Consider the following 20685-nt stretch of genomic DNA (forward strand, 5'->3'; position numbering starts at 1 on the left):
CTGCTGAAGTTGACTTGCGAGCTGTCCTCTGGCATCACTCAGAGAAGAATTTAGTTATTGGGAAAGTATCCAGGAGCACTTCCATTGTAGCTACTTTGTTATACAAGGTACAGAAATGGTATCCTCTTCTGTATTATCATCTAGACATGAACTTCTTTTCTGTAAGACATTACACATATGAGTCCAGTGGATAGTTGTATAGAGTGTGTACATGTCTTTTAAAATATTTGTTGTGTTCTTTCTATATTCATGGCACTGCATTATATACTGGAGTACAGGAAATAGCAAGATAAGTTAGATGTGTATGTTTGCTCAGATTTTGGGTCTGTTAACATACATCGACAAGACATGAATAGAAAAACCAGCTAGAGAGTAATCAGTGCTATGAAACATACACAGATAAAGGGAGAGACATTATGTACATCAGAGAAAAATAAGGAAAGCTTCATGAAGAAAATATTCCTACAAAACTGATGAAAACTTAACTGCAGAGGAAACTGATCAGTTATTTTGTCTCAATATTTGGAAAAAATGTATTTCACTGACTTGTCATGTTCAATTCAGTTGAAATAGATCCTTCCCCAATATAATAATTGTATGTTTTGCATGCGTAGTTTCCAGTGGAAAGTTCTGTCTATACCAAAAATCTTTTTGGTTAATCTGACCTTGATATTTGATGAGCATCATGCAAATTTAAAAGGTGAAATTCCTTTTGGGTTTGAGAATGTGAGCTATGTAAACAACACTTGAGGTCAACCATAAGCTAATCTGGAAATAGATTGTTGGCTTAAAAATGAGGGTCTGGACTTGGTCATTCCATCCACCAGAAGCTGTGATAAAAGCTTTGTGAAACTGCACTTATTCATTTCAAGTCTTTGTTCTTTAGTATACCACCACAGGGAACACACTTTGATGATGTCATTTCCCCCAATTTAGTCCTGAATCAACAACTAGCTCATTTCTGCTTCTACTTGTTTTCTTTGGAGAAAGCACTATCATCACTAGTTACGATAAACTACAAACAGATGCAAAATAGACAATGAACATTTCCAATAGAATTTAACTCATCATTTAAAGATTTATTAGTCATGGGAGATTTATAACTTTTGCATTACTAACTTAAAAAGGAGGGACAACTTTATTGTTAGTCAGAACCTTAGACATCCAAACATGTTTTAGGATCTTGTGTACTGCAGATTGTGAAGTGTCTCCACATGAATCCTTCACATTATTAGTACCAGGAATTGACGCTTTCTTTTTCCCCCTTACAAAATAATAAGTCCTCTCACATGGAGCCTACTACTGGGAAAGAGGGGTTGTTTTGCTGACATGATAACAAGTCCCAGGGAATTATCCTTGAATTTCATAGACTTACAGAGATGTAATGTACAGTAGAAATTTGAAGTCAGGTACAATTGCAGTAAGCTTTATCACCCACAATATCGGTAGACTCAAAAGTCCTTTAGTATGCTTAGCTTGGCCATAAGAACTTCTGAATTTTACCTGCAGTTGGTGTAGCCTAGCCAGTGACTGGGATCCTGGGAACACGATAGAGGAAAAATGTAACAGTAAAATTGGTATACTCGATGCCACATTTATTAGTGGCTACTATCATCTGGATGGTACTACTTTGTCCATGGATATATCTAGCAAAAATCAATGTGTTAGTTAGGTTTTTGCTAATGCCTATAAAAAATAAACCCAAAAATTTCAAGAGCTTAACACAATAAAAGTTTACTTGTAATTCACATAACATCCAATCTAGATATTTTTGAGCTTTCCTGGAACTCAGGTTCCTTCCATATTGGAACTGTGCTACTTGCTAGAAGTCTTGGAGTCTTCAATGTTCAGGCAGAAAGAGAAAGACAGAATAGAGAACACAGTCTCCTCTTATCCACCTTTGCTGGCAAGTGACACACATCTCTAATACTTACACTCCACTGATGAGAACCAGTCACATGGCCCCACCTGGATGCAAGAGGAAGTGTCACTGGCTGGGCAGCTGCTTTCTAGCAAAAGACAAAAAAAAGAGTGGGTAAGTTGGTTGGATTCTCGTTATCTATATTATGGCAGAGAGTCCATAAATCTTGTTAGAGAGTAAGTTGTTTCTGTACAAAGTTGATCACACCAGATCAGAGAATGTGCTGTGAAAAATCTCATTGTAATTTGTTTTGCAAGGGTGTGTTGCTTTGGGGAAAATATTTTATGCCCACCAACTGGGTATTTATAAATTTCTTGAGATAACTATGAGATGTTGGTAATAAACACTCACCAGTCTACCACACGCTAATTAGTTATTTTCTTATTATAGGCATAGTCTAGGAATTGTTCTGTTGGGTAACTCCATGAGTCTAGCAAACTTATATGCATTCTTTTTTTTTTTTTTTTTGTTGAGATGGAGTCTCGCTCTGTCCAGGCTGGAGTGCAGTGGCGCAATCTTGGCTCACTGCAACCTCCACCTCCTGGGTTCAAGCCATTCTCCTGCCTCAGCCTCCCGAGTAGCTGGGACTACAGGCCAGCGCCACCACGCCCAGCTAATTTTTGTACTTTTAGTAGAGACGGGGTTTCACCATGTTGGCCAGAATGGTCTCCATCTCTTGACCTCGTGATCTCTCCACCTTGGCCTCCCAAAGTGCTGGGATTACAGGCCCCGGCCTTACACATTCTTTAAAAAAAAAGTTTTGCATATCCCTTCTAAAAGGAAATGGGAATTTATGCAAAAGCACTTATGACTTGTTTTGCTTGTTTGCAAACATTTGAGCAGATGAAGTATTGATATAAAGAGATTACCTCCTGACAAAGATATAACCTACAGCAGAATGTAATAACTAAGAACTGTTGGACTCAGAGACATAAGGTGGGTGTCTAAAAAATAGCTCCCTCAGGAAAGTCAATAGATTTGTCTTCTATATTATTTTCTGCCTCTGTGTAACACCAAGCAAGTCCTCATCATTCTTCATTATAAAATTAGACTTGAACTTGATGATCCAGCTCTGCCTCTTTCTGGTACTAAAATTTTTTTTCAATTTCTGGTTGGAAAACTCTGTAATCTAAAGGGACAGAAGTCATATTCTAAAGAGCTCAATATATAAGGAGTAGCCTGAAGGGTAAAGAGAAAATCGCCAGCATATCAAGCATTTCCTTGGTGAGCAACAAGTTTTCACCTTCTGAATTTAGATTCAGAGAAAGGATATTTAAAATCTAAATAAATCTGAGAATAGAACTTTTAGAATTGTATTGTGTGTCTCAGCATTTATATTCACTAGTTTATACCGTTCTTATTTTTACATTGATGCTCTACCTTGCGTTTGCTTAAAGGGTGCATCCCCCTGCAATGGGAAATATAGGAGGCTTTTTTTTGGTGTAAGGGAAAGATCTAAATGATCAAGTCTGTGTTGAATGTGAAATGCCTCAACTCCGGAAGGTCAATGGGAGCAACTAAACCTCCTGAAGGAAAAATGTCATTGACCTCGGCCTAACTGCATGATTAGTCCAGACTCTTGGTAAACTTGTAAATGCAGGAATATGCCCTTATCAGGTAACCTTCATGTGCCAGGCATCTATCAGTCTTAGAATGAAAACAATTTTACTTCTATTTAATACCACTTTTTTGATTTCTTTGAACGGCATAGTAAGCATTATTTTAATTTGAAAATGTAACATCTGGTATACAGTAGATACTGAACAATAAGTAGCTACCTATTGTTACTACCTATTAATATTTTCCCTAGACCTTCATCCTTTTAAGGCTATGTGGATTCTTTTGGATTTCTTTCAGCCCATTCTAAGACCTCTTTACAAATATTTATCAGCATCCACTAGGTATGATGCACCTTATTATGTGTGTTGGTGGATATTATGACACATAAGTGATAGTATCAGATGTTGCAAAAGGCAAAAGTGTCTAGCTAAGGGTGACTTACCAATTGTTAGCAAAGCCAGCTTTCCTTTATAATGGGTGGAATAAATGTTATGAAGTTGATTTGACTTGAAGGGTACAGGGGTGCCTTATTGGTCTAACGACTTTGAGAGCTGCCTAGGTCTAACATTCCATTGCAATTTCCATCCCCTCGGCTTTGTAGTTACCGCTTTTAAAATATATCACTGGCTTGTGTTTGAGCCTGCAACACATTAAGCTGGTTATTAATCACTGACATCTTGCTGTTCATTACTTTGTGAGGTTGCTCTGTGACAGTGAATAAGATGTGTCAAGGCCTAAGACCCAGCAGGAAGGAGCTGCCCTGACACAGCAAAAGTTCTTGGTTTCCATCTGGTCCTCCTCATGGGCTAGCCACTCTCGTAACTGCACCTGGAATGAAGAGCACTTGAAGGGAGAGTGACAAAATCCCTTTCCTTTAGGGCAGCTGAGGTAAGGCTTGGTCTCTTAGAGAAACTATTACTAGGAGAATGGGGAAACAGGAAAATAAACTCCAGTGTATGGAGATAAAGAAGAATGCCGAGCACAGATTTTTAATCTTTCTTAACTGTAATCCATACTAAAATTGGCTTGACTGCTTCCTGCACCTTGATGTAGCCACATATTGGAAACTAAACCCCAAGTTCACTTTTGATACAGCCATGTCGTAGTGCTTCAGAATGGTGAGACTGCTGGGCTTCATACCTAGGTGATGGGTTGATAGGTGCAGCAAACCACCATGGCACATGTTTACCTATGTAACAAACCTGCACATTCTGCACATGTATCCTGGAACTTAAAATAAAAAAAATAAAAAGAAATCCAAACTTGAAAAACAATTGAAGTTTTCATAGCTTTATCCCACCTAAAGGAAATAGCTTTTCCCCTATACACCAGCATATCATTCCTCTCTGCTTCACAAGTATGAATGGCCAATACTTGGACAAAAAGAGAGGAATACTTTTAGAATTTGTAGAACTTTCTAGATTAATATTTGTGGACAGATGGCACCTCAGGAATGGTATTTAAAAACTGAGAGATGCAGAAAAGTGGAGGCTGAGGCAGAACTTTATTTACTTTTTAGCTTTACTTAGGTTTGCTGTACCTCTTAACCTTGGCATTCCTGTCAGATTTATTTCAGTAAGAGTTATATGCTAATTATTATTTTATCTTTGTAGTATGATCTGCTTAAAAAAACTTTTATAATAAAGTGTTACTTTATTTATAAATGGTGAATAATAATGATATGAAATCTTTGGGAAGAATCTCTTTTTTGACTCATCTAGTTTTATGAAGGGTGTTACCGTGCAACTTTTCATTTATTAAAAGCAAATGCCCTGAAGCATTTCAGTACTATGTCCCCCAGAGTACCTGATTCATTATGTGAACTAAGTACATATATTTCCATTTGGAAAAGCGATCTGTTTCCTCATATATTTTCGGATTGAAAATGAGTAGTGATTAATGGCATCAAAGTAAATTATTTAAAATACAAAACTATCTAAATGAACTCCTAAATTATTATGTACCCAAGTTTCATGCTCTCTCTGGATTCATTTGTTTATGCCTATCATAATTAACACTCAACTAAATTTAGTATGAGTTTATTTCTCTACATTGTTATTTTCAGTACAGTAGGCTTTGAATTAAGTATTTATTATTGTGTTCTAGAATACTAATTTTAGAGAAGAAAGATTCTGATTCTTATTGAATAGCTTCTCAAAGATAATTTTATTCTTTTCACTTATTAGCTTGTAAAAATATACTGCCAGTTTTATGTTCTCTAAGCATGTTTACCAATTGGGTATTATTCCATTTCCTTGCCCTTTAAAATGACTGTTCTGGATCAGTTAGATGGAGTCAATGCAGACATCTGTGAACCATGCTTTCAAAACAGCACGTGGCCTGCTAACCTTTAGAGATCCTCTAAATTGCAGGTTTACTCCCAGGAGGTCAGCAACTATGCGTTATTCATACATGCAGCCTCAGAACCTAGTGCAGTGCCTGGCACTCAGTAGGTCTTCAATCCATGTTTGTTGAATTGAAGTGAATGGAAATACAGGCAAATTAGTCAGGATTATTTGGTTTTCAAGTGATAGAATGACCAGTACAAACCAGCCTGAACAAAACTGGAATTTATTGACTCAAGTATCTGAGATAGTCCAGAGATAAATGTGGCTGCAGACTCAACAGGATCCAAGGGTCTCCCCGGTGTCATCAGAACATTGTACTTCTCCTTTTCTCTTTCTACCCTGGGGTCTGCTCTCCTCTGAGTTAGTGGGCTCCCTGCATGTGCCAGCAAAGAAGACCATCAGCAGCTCCAGACTTCTGTTGTCCTGACAGCTAGCCTTTTCTGGAATGGAAGGGTCTCTGCAAATAGCTTCAGCACAAGTCTTGGTCTGACCCGTTGAGTATCAGTGGCCTGAGGTGACCTTGCCATGCCTGAAGCCATCACTTTTTGCAAGGCAAAAGTGTATCCTGTGATGTTCCACCTGTGATCAGTTCTATCCAAATCACATGCTTAAAAATGGGGTGTGATGGTTCCCCAGAAAGGTACCAGCAGATGATCACCACTTCAGGGAAATGTTACAAAATAAGGAATGGCAGCTGCTGGCATCAGAGCACAGACACAAAACATACCATAAGTTTGAAACAAGATTAACCTCCTTTCCTTGGGCTCTTTACTCCTGGTAGACTTGGCATTTTTAGGAACTCAGTAATTTTTAGGAACTCATTTTTAGGAACTCAGAACTCAGTCTCCAGTTGGAGTTTCTGAGCCTCGAAACCTATAACACATGGTGAGAAAAAATGTATTCTCAATCCTTGGAGTAAGGAATATTAAAAGGCTTAATCTTCATATTTTTCCTGGATGGTGTGCCCATTAGGAACTGAATTCCTTTTCTTTTAAAGACAAGTCTTGCTGGAATGGATACTTCCTAGCACAGGTTTTGTTTAGTGTAACATTTCTTCCTGCTACTCCTAATGAAGCTCTAATAAGGGACAATTCCAGGACTTCCCCTCAGCAGTGTTCCCAGGGCTCCAACCTGTTGGCAGAAGCTTCTCTGCATATTCCTTTCCTCTCAAGAGGAGTCTCCTGGAATATAGAGATGGTGCAGAGATGTGATATCCTCTTCCCTGAATCCAAGCCCAAGTCCCTAGGGGACTTGGCAAAAGTTCCTAGGATCCTTTTAAAATGTACTCCTTTGGGTTACAAGTGCTCATGTGTAAATTGATTCCTGGGAATAGTTTTCTGGTACCAGAATTTCTCCAGGAGAAGAGAGATAAATGAGTTCCTAATAATGACCCCAAGTTCCATGAAAAAGTTAGTTTCTAAGTTAACCCTATTCTGGAGTCTCCTTACAAGTTACTATTAGGTTCATGAGGTCAGGCCAAGTAGAAGCTGAAACTTGCTCTAGAGTCATGTCAAACACCTTGAAACCTGAACAGTGCACTTCCCTTTATTCCCCTTCATTTGCAAATATAAGAGGTACTTGCCAATATAAGTTTTCTGGGGACCCTTTTATCCTGAGATATTACCTCCTGGTGACATTGACTCATATTGTATTTTGGTGAGTGGTGAAATCATACTAATTAAGAAAATTAGAAAATAAGGTTATGCTGTAGCAGAATATAAAAAAATTGAGTGAACATTCAAATTAATTTGTTTTGTTTGTTTGTTTTTGTTTTTGTTTTTTTGAGACAGAGTCTTGCTCTGTTGCCCAGGTTGGAGTGCAGTGGCACGATCTCGGTTCACTGCAACCTCTGCCTTCCTGGTTCAAGTGATTCTCCTGCCTCAGCCTCCTGTGTAGCTGGGCTTACAGATGTGTGCCACCATGCCCAGCTAATCTTTGTATTTTTAGTAGAGATGGGCTTTCACCATGTTGGTCAGGCTGGTCTCGAACACCTGACCTCACGATCCTCCCTCCTTGGCCTCCCAAATTACTGGGATTACAGGCGTGAGCCACCGCACCTGGCCAACTTGTTTTTATTATATCAAGATGTTGAGGAAATATATTAGTATTCTACCATTATTATATGTTATGAATATATTTATTGGAGAAAATGATTAATAATTGGCCTTTAATTTCACATCAATTTTTACTTGAATAGACATAAGCTTTGCTGTGATGGAAATACAGTTATAATAAGATAATATTGTTTTATTTAAACTAAAAGTTGATTTTCCAAATACAACCAAATTAAAGTAGTGACACATTGGAAAAGGTTTCTTTCACCAAATTAATTCAGATGATAGGCAAGAGTCTTCTATTTTACACAGAACGTTTCCTAGGAAACCTAGATGGTGAGTCTTCATATTATCATTAAATTTATACATGGATGCATCAAGACACACATGAGGATATGACTGCTAAATGTGTGTTGCTAGATATGTTTCTAAAAAAGAAAAGGTTATCACCATTCTTTACTAGTTACCATTCTTCTTCTTCTTATTATTATTATTAATTACTTGGTTTCCCAAAGGCTTCTTTAGCTTCTACAAATTTTGTCTTAACATCCAGCATGATATCCTTCTTTTATTCCTTTGTGGAAGATTCAGTAATATTGCTTGTGTACTATTCATGCAGTCACCATGTGTCAAAACTGTTCACCAAAACAAAATAAATGGCCATAGTAGACCAAAGAAAACACACCGTAGCAGTATAACGTATCTTTTACTTTCTTACTTAATATATACTAAATAGTATTATGAAATTTCTCATAACAAAAGACAGTTTTCAGCACTTATCAAAAGCACTTATACTTTTAAAAATAAAAGTATTTTTAGAAATGGGGTCTTCTAGTCTGGAGTGCAGTGGCGCGATCATGGCTCACTGCAGCCTGGAACTCCTGGGTTTAAGTGATTCTTCCACCTCAGCTGGGACTACCAGTGTGTGCCACCACTCCCAGCTAATTTAAAAACAAAATGTTTTTAGAGATAGGGTTTCACTATGTTGCTGAGGCTGGTCTTGAGCTCCTGGCCTCAAGCAATCCTCCCACCTCAGCCTCCTGATATTTGCTTTTGATTTCTTAATGTATTTATATTATTTTAATTATCTCTTTTTCCTTTTGGTTCATTTTTAAAATTCATTGTATTATTAAGTATCATAATATATTACAATTAACATAATTTTATATATATATCATATATAGAATGGATATATATAAATTACCACATGTATTTAATTCTATCACAGATATATATACATCTATCACAGATTTTTAGAAAAACACAGATATGGGCCTGGCGTGGTGGCTCATGCCCCTAATCCCAGCACTTTGGGAGGCCGAGGCGGGTGGATCACGAGGTTAGGAGATTGAGATAATCCTGGCTAACATGGTGAAACCCCATCTCTACTAAAAATACAAAAAAATTAGCCGGGGTGGCGGCGGGCACCTGTAGTCCCAGCTACTCGGGAGGCTGAGGCAGGAGAATGGGATGAACCTGGGAGGCGGAGCTTGCAGTGAGCTGAGATCCGGCCACTGCACTCCAGCCTGGGCGACAGAGCAAGACTCTGTCTCAAAAACAAAACAAAACAAAAAAACAACAAAACAAAACAAAAAACAACAAAAAAAGAAAAACACAGATATATACACACACACACATACACACACACACATCCAAACAATAAAAATAATAGCTAACTATAATAGCTAACTCAGTAATACTAAGTACTTCCTGTGTTGTACAAGATATCATGGTAATGACCTTGGCTTCAATGGTAGTGAAGCACATGATGTTGTGGTTAAGAGCACAGACTCTGGAGCTAGACTGACTGGGTTCAATCCCAGCTCTACAATTTACTAACTGGCTCAGAGCTGCTAAAGTAACTTTCCCTCATTGGTACTATCCTGAGTATGAGAATTACACAAAATATATACAGCATGCCATGGATTGTTATAGGTTTACTTTTAGGAAACTTTTCAGCACCACTTGGAGTAGCATTAAATGAGGCACACAAACATGTAGAAATAAATAAGTTTTTACAGAATAGATAATGACAAAAGAGGAGCTTAGGGAATTTCAGTCATCCAAAGAAACATTATTTTATATCGATCTCACCTGCACATTTAAATGTGCAGTTGAGGGGAAAGGCTTTACAAACGTAAGGAAGAGTCACTCAGTGTTGAAGATGATGGCTTAGTAGTTCTCAGCTAGGTCAGAAATGTGATAAGTGCTGAAAACTGTCTTTTGTTATGAGAAATTTCATAATATTATTTAGTATATATTAATATATGTTCTTGCAGTAGATTTTGGTATTGCAGCTAAATTTAAAACAGTAAACATAATAACAATGCACATTGTGTTGTAGAAGAACACAAATATAAAACTTTAAAATATGGATCCACAAGCAAGGGTCCTTGGCAAGATGGGTCCTATGTGCCACCATCTATCGTTATTGCTTATGCCTGTTGGATTGGAGAGGTGGCCAGTAATCATACCTGCTAAACTAGGTATAGTAACCCGTAAAGTAACAAAAGCATTACTTAGACATTTTTCATGTTGGCTTTTGCTTTTTTCAAATTTTCACTGTGGATTTCCATTTTTCCAAAAATTCAAATTTTATGAGGTAAATCATAACATAGTTTCTAATGTATGACCTGACATTGAATAAAACCTCAAACTTAGGAAAATGAAAGCCACAAAGGTTCAAAATAACCAACTTAGATGTTCACTGAGCTGTATAGTTGGTTAACTGCATTTAGACAGCTATTTTAAGTTCAGGTCCCATTAGCAATATGGAAAAGTTGCTAAATTCCACTTCTGAAACTTGGGAATGGGGTAAGTCTAAATATGCAGTGCTTATGATTTAATTCTGTTGGGCTCAGGTTATATAATATTATAAGTAATTGTATCATTCCTTTCATAATTGATACGTAAGGCATTGCTGTTGGCAATCACAGGCTGTAGATGCAGGGATAGTAATGGTACTCTGATATGACGGAGAGTTGTGAGAATGAGTAAGAGAGAGAGAAACTGGAAATCACCGGAATGGACAGGCATTGGGGTCATATCTTGTTCAGTACTTCCCAAATCTTACCCATTTAACCTTTGTCCCCAACCTCCCTGCTTCTCCCCATCTGCCACAATTTGAACACCCAAGCCATTGTGCTCACAGAACTTCATTCTTTTCCCTGTTACAGTGTAGCATATTGAGTTGTTGCAATTTTACCCACCAGCATGGAAACTGTCTGAGAGCACCTGGATTTTATTACTTGGAATCCCCTGCATTGGAGAAGTGCTGATCTATAGAAGGCACTCGAAAATTGTTGAATAAATTGCAATAGGTGAAATGATGTCATCTCACCCCTACTTAAAAAGCAACTGTATACTTTGATTGCTTTCCAAGAAAATTGCTACATACATTAATTCCAAATCAGAGGTAGCAATGGCTCCTCACTGACGTTTAGATAAACTCCAAACTCTTCGCTTTATATCTGAGGTCCTTTATGACCTGGCTCTGCTATTTTCTCTGCCTCATCTATCACAGTCCTATCCCTTGCACATTATATTTTGGTCAGAGTTGGCATTTGCAGTACCCCATATATGCCATACAGTTGTTCACCACCCTATCTTTATACTTGCTGTTTCTACCTGGAAACCTTTTTCTCCACTTTAAAAAAAATATATAATTTCATTTATTACAGAAACACAGAATATAAAAATTCAGGTAAAGAATTTACATCTTTCTAAAGCTTACCTATATATTTGTGATGTTCATTGATTTCTGATTAGGTTTTATTTTCTACTTTGTTGAAATGCTTTTAAATTCAAATACATATGTGCTTATGGTAACAAGACAATACTAACAATAATACAATAATAAATAAATATTAATAAAACAACAGAGTCTTTGTTAAATATATATTAAATGATGGCATTATGCTAACACTTTACATAGATTATTTTATTTATTCCTCAGAGCAACTCTTTGAGTTGAGTACTATTCCCATCCTATTTTGCTAAGGAAACAGACTTAGAGAAGTGATTTGCTGAGGTTTGCATAGCTGGTGAGTAGAGCAACCATTAAAATTAATCATCTTCCCCTCTCTTACTCCAGTCCCATTTTCCCAAGCAGTTTGTTAATAAGTACACACTTACCTACACATTGCCACTTCATCTAGTTACTTTTGCCCATTTTTAAGAAGTCTTAGCTAATGTATCACCTCCTCAAGGGGCTTCCTCTGATCCCTACCCTTAATCTGGGTCCTGGGTATCCCTCACATTATCCTGAACATACTGCAATCATGGATTGTTACGATACCTTGTGTAAATACCACCTAATTGTCTCTTCTGCTAGTCCCTGGGTTCTTTGATATCTCTGGATCCTAGTATTTAGCACAGAACTGGCCCACATTTGGGCATTATATGAGATGGGTTAGTTTATTCCTCAATATATTTATCCAACTTCTGATATGCAATGTCTAAATGCCTGGTACTGTGGTAATCACTAGGGATAATGGTGTGTCTGTTAGCTTTTGCTGCATAACAAACCACCCTTCAACTTTGTGGCTTAAAACAACAGCCATTGATGTAGCTCATAATCCTGCAGGTTGGCATTGTGTCTGGAGTGGGCTGGGTTTTTCTTCTGGTGTTGGCTTGGCTCATTCATGCAGCTGCAGCGAGCTTTGGGTCAGCTGAGACTGACTGGACCAGAATGGCCTCAGCTGCTTGTCCTGATTGAAGTGGCTTACCATCCTCCAGCTGGCTTGCTCGGCTGGTTCACATAGGCAAGTTTTCAAGAGCATGAACAGCCTCTTGAGGCCTCTGCTTGGAATTGGAACAGTATTACTTTTGATGAGTCCTATCTTTCAAGGCAAGCCACAAGCCCAGCCTCCATTCAAGGGGAGGGAAAGTAAATTCCACCTCTTAATGGGAAGAGCTGCAAAGACACATTGCTTTAAATGTAATACAAAAAATTAATGATAAATTGTGGCTACATTCACAATTTACCACAAGTGGTGAGGAAAAAAACAGACCTTGCCCTAGGAGAGCTTCTGATCTAGTGGATGAAATACAATATTACTTGTAAGGTTACAAAGAACAGCTATGTTTTTCATCAATCACCTCGATATTGGAAAGCACTGAAGCTATTTATTTTGTCTTTAAAAGGAGTTTCCTTAGTTTAAGTCTTTAGCCTGTTTGTGAATAATTCAAGTTCTTCATTTCATCCTCTCCATTGAATCTGTGACCAGCAGAAGGCATTCCCCACAGGAACCCTGGAAACTGCAGAAAGAGTGGGATCACTAACTAATGCAGCTTCTGAGTGACTCTCTATGTTCTTTCTCTCTGCCAGGTGAACATATGCCTGCAGCCCCCTTTGCCCTGGGCACACATACTGCCTGCCACACAGCGCCAGGCCCCACCTGACTGATTGACTGGAATTCTGGTGGGGCAGGCAGTGAATCACTCACACTTCTGGTTCTGGTTCAGAATCCACATTAGGTTGATTGCACCAACCACCAAAAGCAAATATGTGAAAATTGCTACTTTGGCTAAGCGTAGAGGCTCTATGTACATACTCTGTATTGTTCTTCACTCAATGGAACCAACAAGAAACAAGATGTTTTCTTCTGTGTATGTTATTCTGTATCTCGACAGGAAATACCTATTTTGAAAAAAAGATGGTTTTGTTTCAGGATGTACAAATTTTGAGTTTTTTTCTGTTTATACAACTTTATTGGGTAGGAATCTTTTGTTTACATTTTAATTTTTTAAAAATGTGAATTCTGTCATTCTCTCTATGCTTATTAGCTGAAATTCTTTTGCAAAAAAGAACTTTCCTCTAACTCCCCTTCTCTTATTCCATCAAACAGCAATATAGATTCATAGTTTGTTTTTTGTTGTTTGTTGTTTTTTTTTTTTTTAACTTTCTTACTAATTAGAACCTGCTCAGGCTGGATCTTGTATTCTTACAGCATGACCTACTAAGTCATGACATTGTCACTAGCATAAAATGTTCAGACTTGTCTTGTGTTTTCCCTGCGACAGACCTGGAGTCAGACATTTATTTAGGATACCCTGGTTCCTTTTGGGGGAAATAAGTGGGATAAATATTTTCTTTATGTGAACTATTTGATAAACTGTTTGTTTTGTTTCAATTTGTATTCAGTTTTGGTCCTTGGTCTTCTTATTACTTAGTTGGTTTTGTTTTGCTTTCACTCCTACTGAGTGGATTTGATGTTTTCAATTGATTTGATGATTTCATTTCTGGGATATGTAGCAATCAAATGACAACATCACTAGTTAAGGAGTGGCCTCTCAGGGGTGTCAGCTGTGAAAATCCTGAGACAGAGCACTCAAAAACAGAAGTGTCAGGGATCATGCAGTTATTCCTGAGTTTTGGGATTTTTAAAAAGATATACAGTATTCTTTATACAAATTCTTATATAGATGACTTACAAATATTTTCTTGTCGTTTGTGACTTGTATTTTCATTCCCTTAACAGTTAACTTATTTTTTTATTGATTTTTGAGATTTTTTTCAAAATAATGCAGCTATAATAAGAGGACTAAGTCTCTAGGATCCAAGCTCATGAAAACCTCATTTTCTGAATGACTGATTTACTCTCAAATGGGTTGAAAAAGTAAATGTAGGTAACTATTTAGCTGATATAGCACTAAAAGCACAACAAAATATTATGAAGGAACTATTGATAAGTTGTGTAAAAATTAAATGCTTTTTGTATATCAGAAAACACTAAAACAAAATGAAAGACAAATGACAAGTCAAGATTGCATACAGATTAAGGGTTAATATTCTTTCTTTAAAAAGAAGTTTGTTTAAATCAATGGAAAAATCAGCTTACCCCTACCCCACAACATACACACACTAAAAAATAGGCAACGTATCCAACTCACCTGTAACAAGAGAAGAAATGAAGGTGACTAATATGTGTAAATATGGTTCAGTCTCAGGATCTAGGGTTGCTTGGTTGGAAATATATTTATCTTTATAATATGTGACCTTATATTATTTTAAAAGTAAACTTACCATTGATCTATGAAACAGGAACTTAAGTAAACAAAAACACGTTGAAAGATCAGAAATCACTGAGTTGGATAGAGAAAAATATGTCAGAAACCTCTGGTACTAATTATTATTATTCAAAGCTAATTGTGTCTCTGAGGTCCTTAGTAGCTAACCAAAAATGGAAAACATTTTAATAATGAATTTCTTACTGTATGAATAAAGGAACTTTAGCTATGACGTTTCATTACTCAGTAAATACAACTACCATGACCCCAATTGTTAGACCAAAAACCTAAGAATCATCCTGGATCTTTTTCTTTTCTTCATACTTTGATCTATCTATTAGTAGATCACCTTTACCCAAAATACATCCAGAATCTTACCACACCTTCATCCAGGCTACCTGGATTCCCGTAACAAGCTCTTGATAGGTGGACTCGCATTCACTCTTCTCTCTGGTGATTTAAGCTGTATATGGAAGTTCTTTCTAGAAGAGATGAGAAACATCCCACAATGGAAACCAACAAAATGAAATCCAAATCTTTGCTATTGCAGTGCATTGAAGATGTGTTCACGACCCTAGGTGATAAAGCTCCTGCCCACCGCTCCAGCCTCCTTTCTCAGTGCTCTGGCCACACTGGCCTTCTTTCTGTCTCTTCTGTACCAGGTCTTTCCTATCCCAAGGCCCTTGCATGTGTTAGTTTATGTTCCTGAAGCAATTTTGCAATCTTCCCCTGGTTCTCACCACATCCGCTTCTTTCTCATCAATCAGGACACCTTGTCAAAGTGACCTGCCCTTCTATGCTAGCCCAAGCTATTCACTGTCCTCATGTGTCACTCCCTCATTATCACATTAACCTATTTTATTTTTTTCATAGTATTTTTAGTGCTTAATATTATTTATTTGTTTATAGGTTTGTTTTTGCTCATAAATATTTAAGAACATAAATACATTAACATTGGTTATTTTTAAAATTGATATCATAGGCAATATTTATTTTCTTACCTATATTTTTAAAAATTTAATATATACAAGTAGACATTGCTGATATAATCAGGGGAAAAAGTCATAAAAAATAATGATTCACTTTCATGGTAGAATACCATATCTCTGTGTTTGAACAATTATAGTGAGTAATGTTTTTAAACATCGTGAAAATGCAAAGACATATGGAATCACACAAAATTGTGTAGCTAGGGCTCCCATCTAAGCTATTTAGAACAATATGATATATAATATGTATTTCAGAATGATAGAATATTCATTGATGGTTTGGGAGCTATTTTGAAAATTTAACTTATTTCCTCTCTTGACCCCATTTAATATTCACGAGAAAACTTCTCAGTTAAAATCCTGCCCTTTCAGGCATAAAAGGCATCTGAGGCCTTTTATGGTAATTTTTGTTCATGAGGTTCAGCTCCCATTTATTTCATGTAGCTCTGTAAGATGCTAAAAGCTTTTGTGCTTTAAGAATACTGCACGAATTAGAGCTTCTTCCATTTATGGGACATCTTTTTAAACAGACCCATTTTCTCAAACAAATTTTGAAGCGACTCTTTGCTTTCCCCTTTCTCTTGCTTTTCTCTCTTGCTTCACATGCACTCTATCCCTTCCTTTTTTTTCCCTACTTTTAAGACTCAGCCAAGTAGAAGGTAGGTAGCCCACCGTCACTCTTCCTTAGAGACTCTAAGGAAGTCTCTCTGTCCTTACCAACTGAAGCTGTATTGGTTATAAGAGGTTTATTCCTTTTGTGATTATGTCAATGTCTCAAACTGAACAAACAATTAAAAACTGTTTTGTCTGCCTGAGGACAAAATAACCATTTGTGCACCAAATATAATGGGGTCATTAATATCCTTTAAGGAAACTGTTGAAATGCTTTTTATCTACCACCATCAAAAATTTCTCTCAAGAAGTCAGTCTCCACAATGGATATATTGAGTACTCTTATGTAGCACAGATGGAATTGGTGTGTGCTTTTCAAATATTGTTTGGCTGAATTTGGCACTTTTGAATGAGTCTATGCCTACAAAATCAGTTATGTGATTAGTATCACATTTTTTCATTGTCATTACATTAGCTTAGTTCTAACTCCGAGTCTCCATTCGGAGTGTCAAACTCCTGCCTCCCTAATAATAGCATGCCAGCCATCTCCTTGGAGGTCTCATCACCCTTCAGGGCCAGGAAGCCACTGGCTTTTCTTCACTGCCTTCTGGGCCTCCCCTCATTTCAAATACACGGTCACCCCTTGCTCCTTCACACTACGTATCAATTCATTTCTTTGATGGGTTTAGACGCAGAGAAGGTCAAATTGAGTCATTTACTTCAGGCTGCTTCAGACATTCACTTTGCCCAAATTCAACATAAGTACAACGAGCAGGGACTACTATTCAATTTTTAATCAGTTATCTTGACACAAATATAAGTGACTGAAAGAATCAGTGTAGCCTGGAACCAGGGTTCCTGAAATCAACTTAAAAATGAAAAGACCAGGACACCTTCTTTTCCTAAAGGTAGCACCATAAACTTGAGCGTGGTTTCGATGCAGTTATTTTTGTAATCTCCTGAGTTCTTGCTGCTCTACAAATAAACCAGCCCCTATTGACTTCTGACCCTGCTGCTCAGTTCCTTGCTCTGTGATCTCTTCCTTCCAACTTCGTTGTTGTTCTTCTTTGCTATTGCAGTGCATTGAAGATGTTCATTAAAGCAAACCACAAAAAATACCCTCTGTTTACTAAGCACCTTAAACTCCTTGGAGGAAATAGGTGTTATAAAAATCTAACATAACTAATAAAAGAAAAAATAGCTTGCCTTGGGCAGAAGTAGTCACTAGGAAGCAAAACAAAAAATGTCCAAATTCATGAATTTATTATAGGGGGCATTTAGGAGTGGTTGTGTACTACAGAAAGAATAAAGGAATATTCAGAAAAAAATCTGGTGTATTGTATTAACAGAAAATCTTGAAATTCTCAGAAATTATAAGAGCTAATAATATACTCAGGATAAATGAGAATTGCTTGTTATTTTATGCTTTCATGTGATGAAGCAGAACTATGTTTTTATTTATAGTTTGGTATTTATCAAAATCAGATTATTAAAGTTTAGGCAAGACAGTATGTTATCTGCTTATGAAGAAATGTGTGATGATTTTCACACCATATTTCCTTAGTCAAAGGTGTTTTCTTCAAGGACATCTCTCAATTTGTAAGAGAAAAAAAAAAAACTCTTTTAACATTTGAAAATTAATGAATTCTTTAAAATATTTTTCTCTTAGATTCCTAAAGGGAAAAAAGCAGTATTGTTAATTTGGTTATTCATTTTCACAGAATTTACATCCTATGAGTCAAGATTCCATTACAGATCCTATTACAGTTCCAGGAACAAAAAAGCAGTTGATTTATTCAATAAATTTTTAATGCTACTAAAATGTTTAGAAATCATTCATGACCTCAAGGTGCTTACAATTTAGTAATAGAGATCCAAATGGAAAAAAAAGAAAGATTTTGGACATAACTTGATCAGTTTTATCTTCTAAAAAATTCAGAGGGAATGAGGAGAAATAGAAGACAGAAATAGAAGAAGGAAAGCATTAAAAAGGTACTCTAGTTATCTGTTGCTGCATAACATAGTATCCAAAGCTTAGTGTCTTAAGTCACATCAGTCATTTATTTTGTTCCTCAATCTGCAGGTCAGGAAGGGCTTGGCAAGGGCAGCTAATCTCTGTTCTGCACAGCATCACTCAACTGGGTGCATGAGTATCTATGCTCAAGATTTGTTCAAAAGCTTGAAAAGTGGTGATGGCCACTGGCCTGGAGCTCAGCTGGGCTGTAGCCTGGGGGCCTAGATTTTTCTCCACGTGGATCTCTCCATGAGCTTGCTTGGGTTTCCTTGTGGTATGGTGGCTGGATTCTAAGCGCAAGCCCTCAAGGGAATGAGAGAAATGCTGTGCCAGCTTTTGTGACCTAGTCGCAGAAATCACATAGCCTCACTTTTGCTATAGTCACAATCCTGTCTAGATTCAGAGGGAAGGCACTTAGACCTCACCTGTTGATGGGAGGAATGTCACATTGTGAGAAGAGCATGTGGAACAAAAGAGATTTTGAGGGCCCCCTTTCTTTGGAAAAATGCAATCTTTTGTGAATTATCATGCAGCTATAACTCAAATTCTTCTCACATGCAAAATATATTTGTGCTCTCCCCCAAGACCCTCAAATCTAAACATCTGCTTGAAACATAGTATCATATAAGGTCCAAATGAAGTTTAGACTCCTCAAATGCAGTAATTTGGGTACACCCCCTTAATCTGAGGAACTGTGAAGAAACAAGTTATATGTTCCCTCCCCCAACATACCTAACTTTCAATGGCACAACAGGCAAAGGTAAACTGCTGTAGACTCGCTTACTATAAAACGGGGAAAACAGGAGGCACACAGCAATCACTGGCCCTTAGCAGTCACGAAATGCAAGAAGTTCATGTTGCCAGTTTCTTCATTCGGGTGTAACCCTACTGCTGGGAATTGTCATTTTTCAGCTCTTGGTTCCACACTCAGTGATTGGCTCTTTACTTTTGAGTCAGCCTTTGTTTTCCATTAAAAAACAACAACAATAACCAAAAACGACCTTTGCAACCAAATAGCCTAATCAGCCTTTTTACTGCCCATAGAATGCTGCATATCCAAAGTCCACTTTTAATTTTGTAGTGTTCCTATCGGTTTTACTCCAAATTAGTGTTTCTTATAGCAAAACAATTCTGTCAAATAGTTTATGGGTTTTCTATGAATCCAAACCACGGATATTCTCAAGGTAAGCACTTCTTTACTTTCAGCTCCCTATGAGGTGTCTTAAGATAACATCCTGGGCGGCAGGGGTGTGTGCCCAAGATGGCCGAATAGGAACAGCTCCAGCCTCCAGCTTCCAGCGTGAGCGACACAGAAGACAGGTGATTTCTGCATTTTCAACTGAGGTGCAGACCAACACCTCACACCTCACATGGCAGGGTACACCCCAGAGATGAAGCTTCCAGATCAAGAATCAGACAGCAACACTTGCTGTTCAGCAATATTCTATCTTCTGCAGCCTCTGCTGCTGATACTCAGGAAAACTGGGTCTGGAGTGGACCTCAAGCAAACTCCAACAGACCTACAGCTGAGGGTCCTGACTGTTAGAAGGAAAACTAACAAACAGAAAGGGTACCCACACCAAAACTCCATCAGTACGTCACCATTATCACAGACCAAAGTCAGATAAAACCCACAAAGATGGGGAAAAAGCAGTGCAGAAAAGCTGGAAATTCAAAAAATCAGAGCACATCTCCCCATCCAAAGGAACGCAGCTCATTGCCAGCAATGGAACAAAGCTGGATGGAGAATGACTTTGATGAGTTGAGAGAAGAAGGCTTCAGTCGATCAAACTTCTCAGAGCTAAAGGAGGAACTATGTAAGCAGCACAAGGAAACTAAAAACCTTGAAAAAAGAATGGATGAATGCATAACTAGAATAATCAATGCAGAGAAGACCTTAAAAGAACTGATAGAGATGAAAACCAAAACACGAGAAATATGTTACAAATGCACGAGGTTTAGTAATTGACTCGATCAACTGGAAGAAAGAGTATCAGTAATTGAAGATCAAAGGAATGAAATGAAGCGAGAAGAGAAGTGTGGAGAAAAAAGAGTAAAAAGAAATGAACAAAGCCTCCAAGAAGTATCGGATTATGTGAAAAGACCAAATCTACGTCTGATTGGTGTGCCTGAAAGTGACGGGGAAAATGGAACCAAGTTGGAAAACACTTCTGCA

General features: G+C 37.5%; 1 protein-coding gene across 16 annotated transcripts in view; it reads left to right on the top strand.

The window, feature by feature from the left end:
* Window positions 1-20685, top strand: part of LOC105491971 (multiple C2 and transmembrane domain containing 1) — a 598621-nt gene that overhangs the window by 169966 nt on the left and 407970 nt on the right. The gene's annotated exons all lie outside the window — the stretch shown is intronic.

The sequence above is a fragment of the Macaca nemestrina genome, chromosome 6 (genome assembly GCF_043159975.1).
Source record: "Macaca nemestrina isolate mMacNem1 chromosome 6, mMacNem.hap1, whole genome shotgun sequence".
Lineage (NCBI taxonomy): Eukaryota > Metazoa > Chordata > Mammalia > Primates > Cercopithecidae > Macaca > Macaca nemestrina.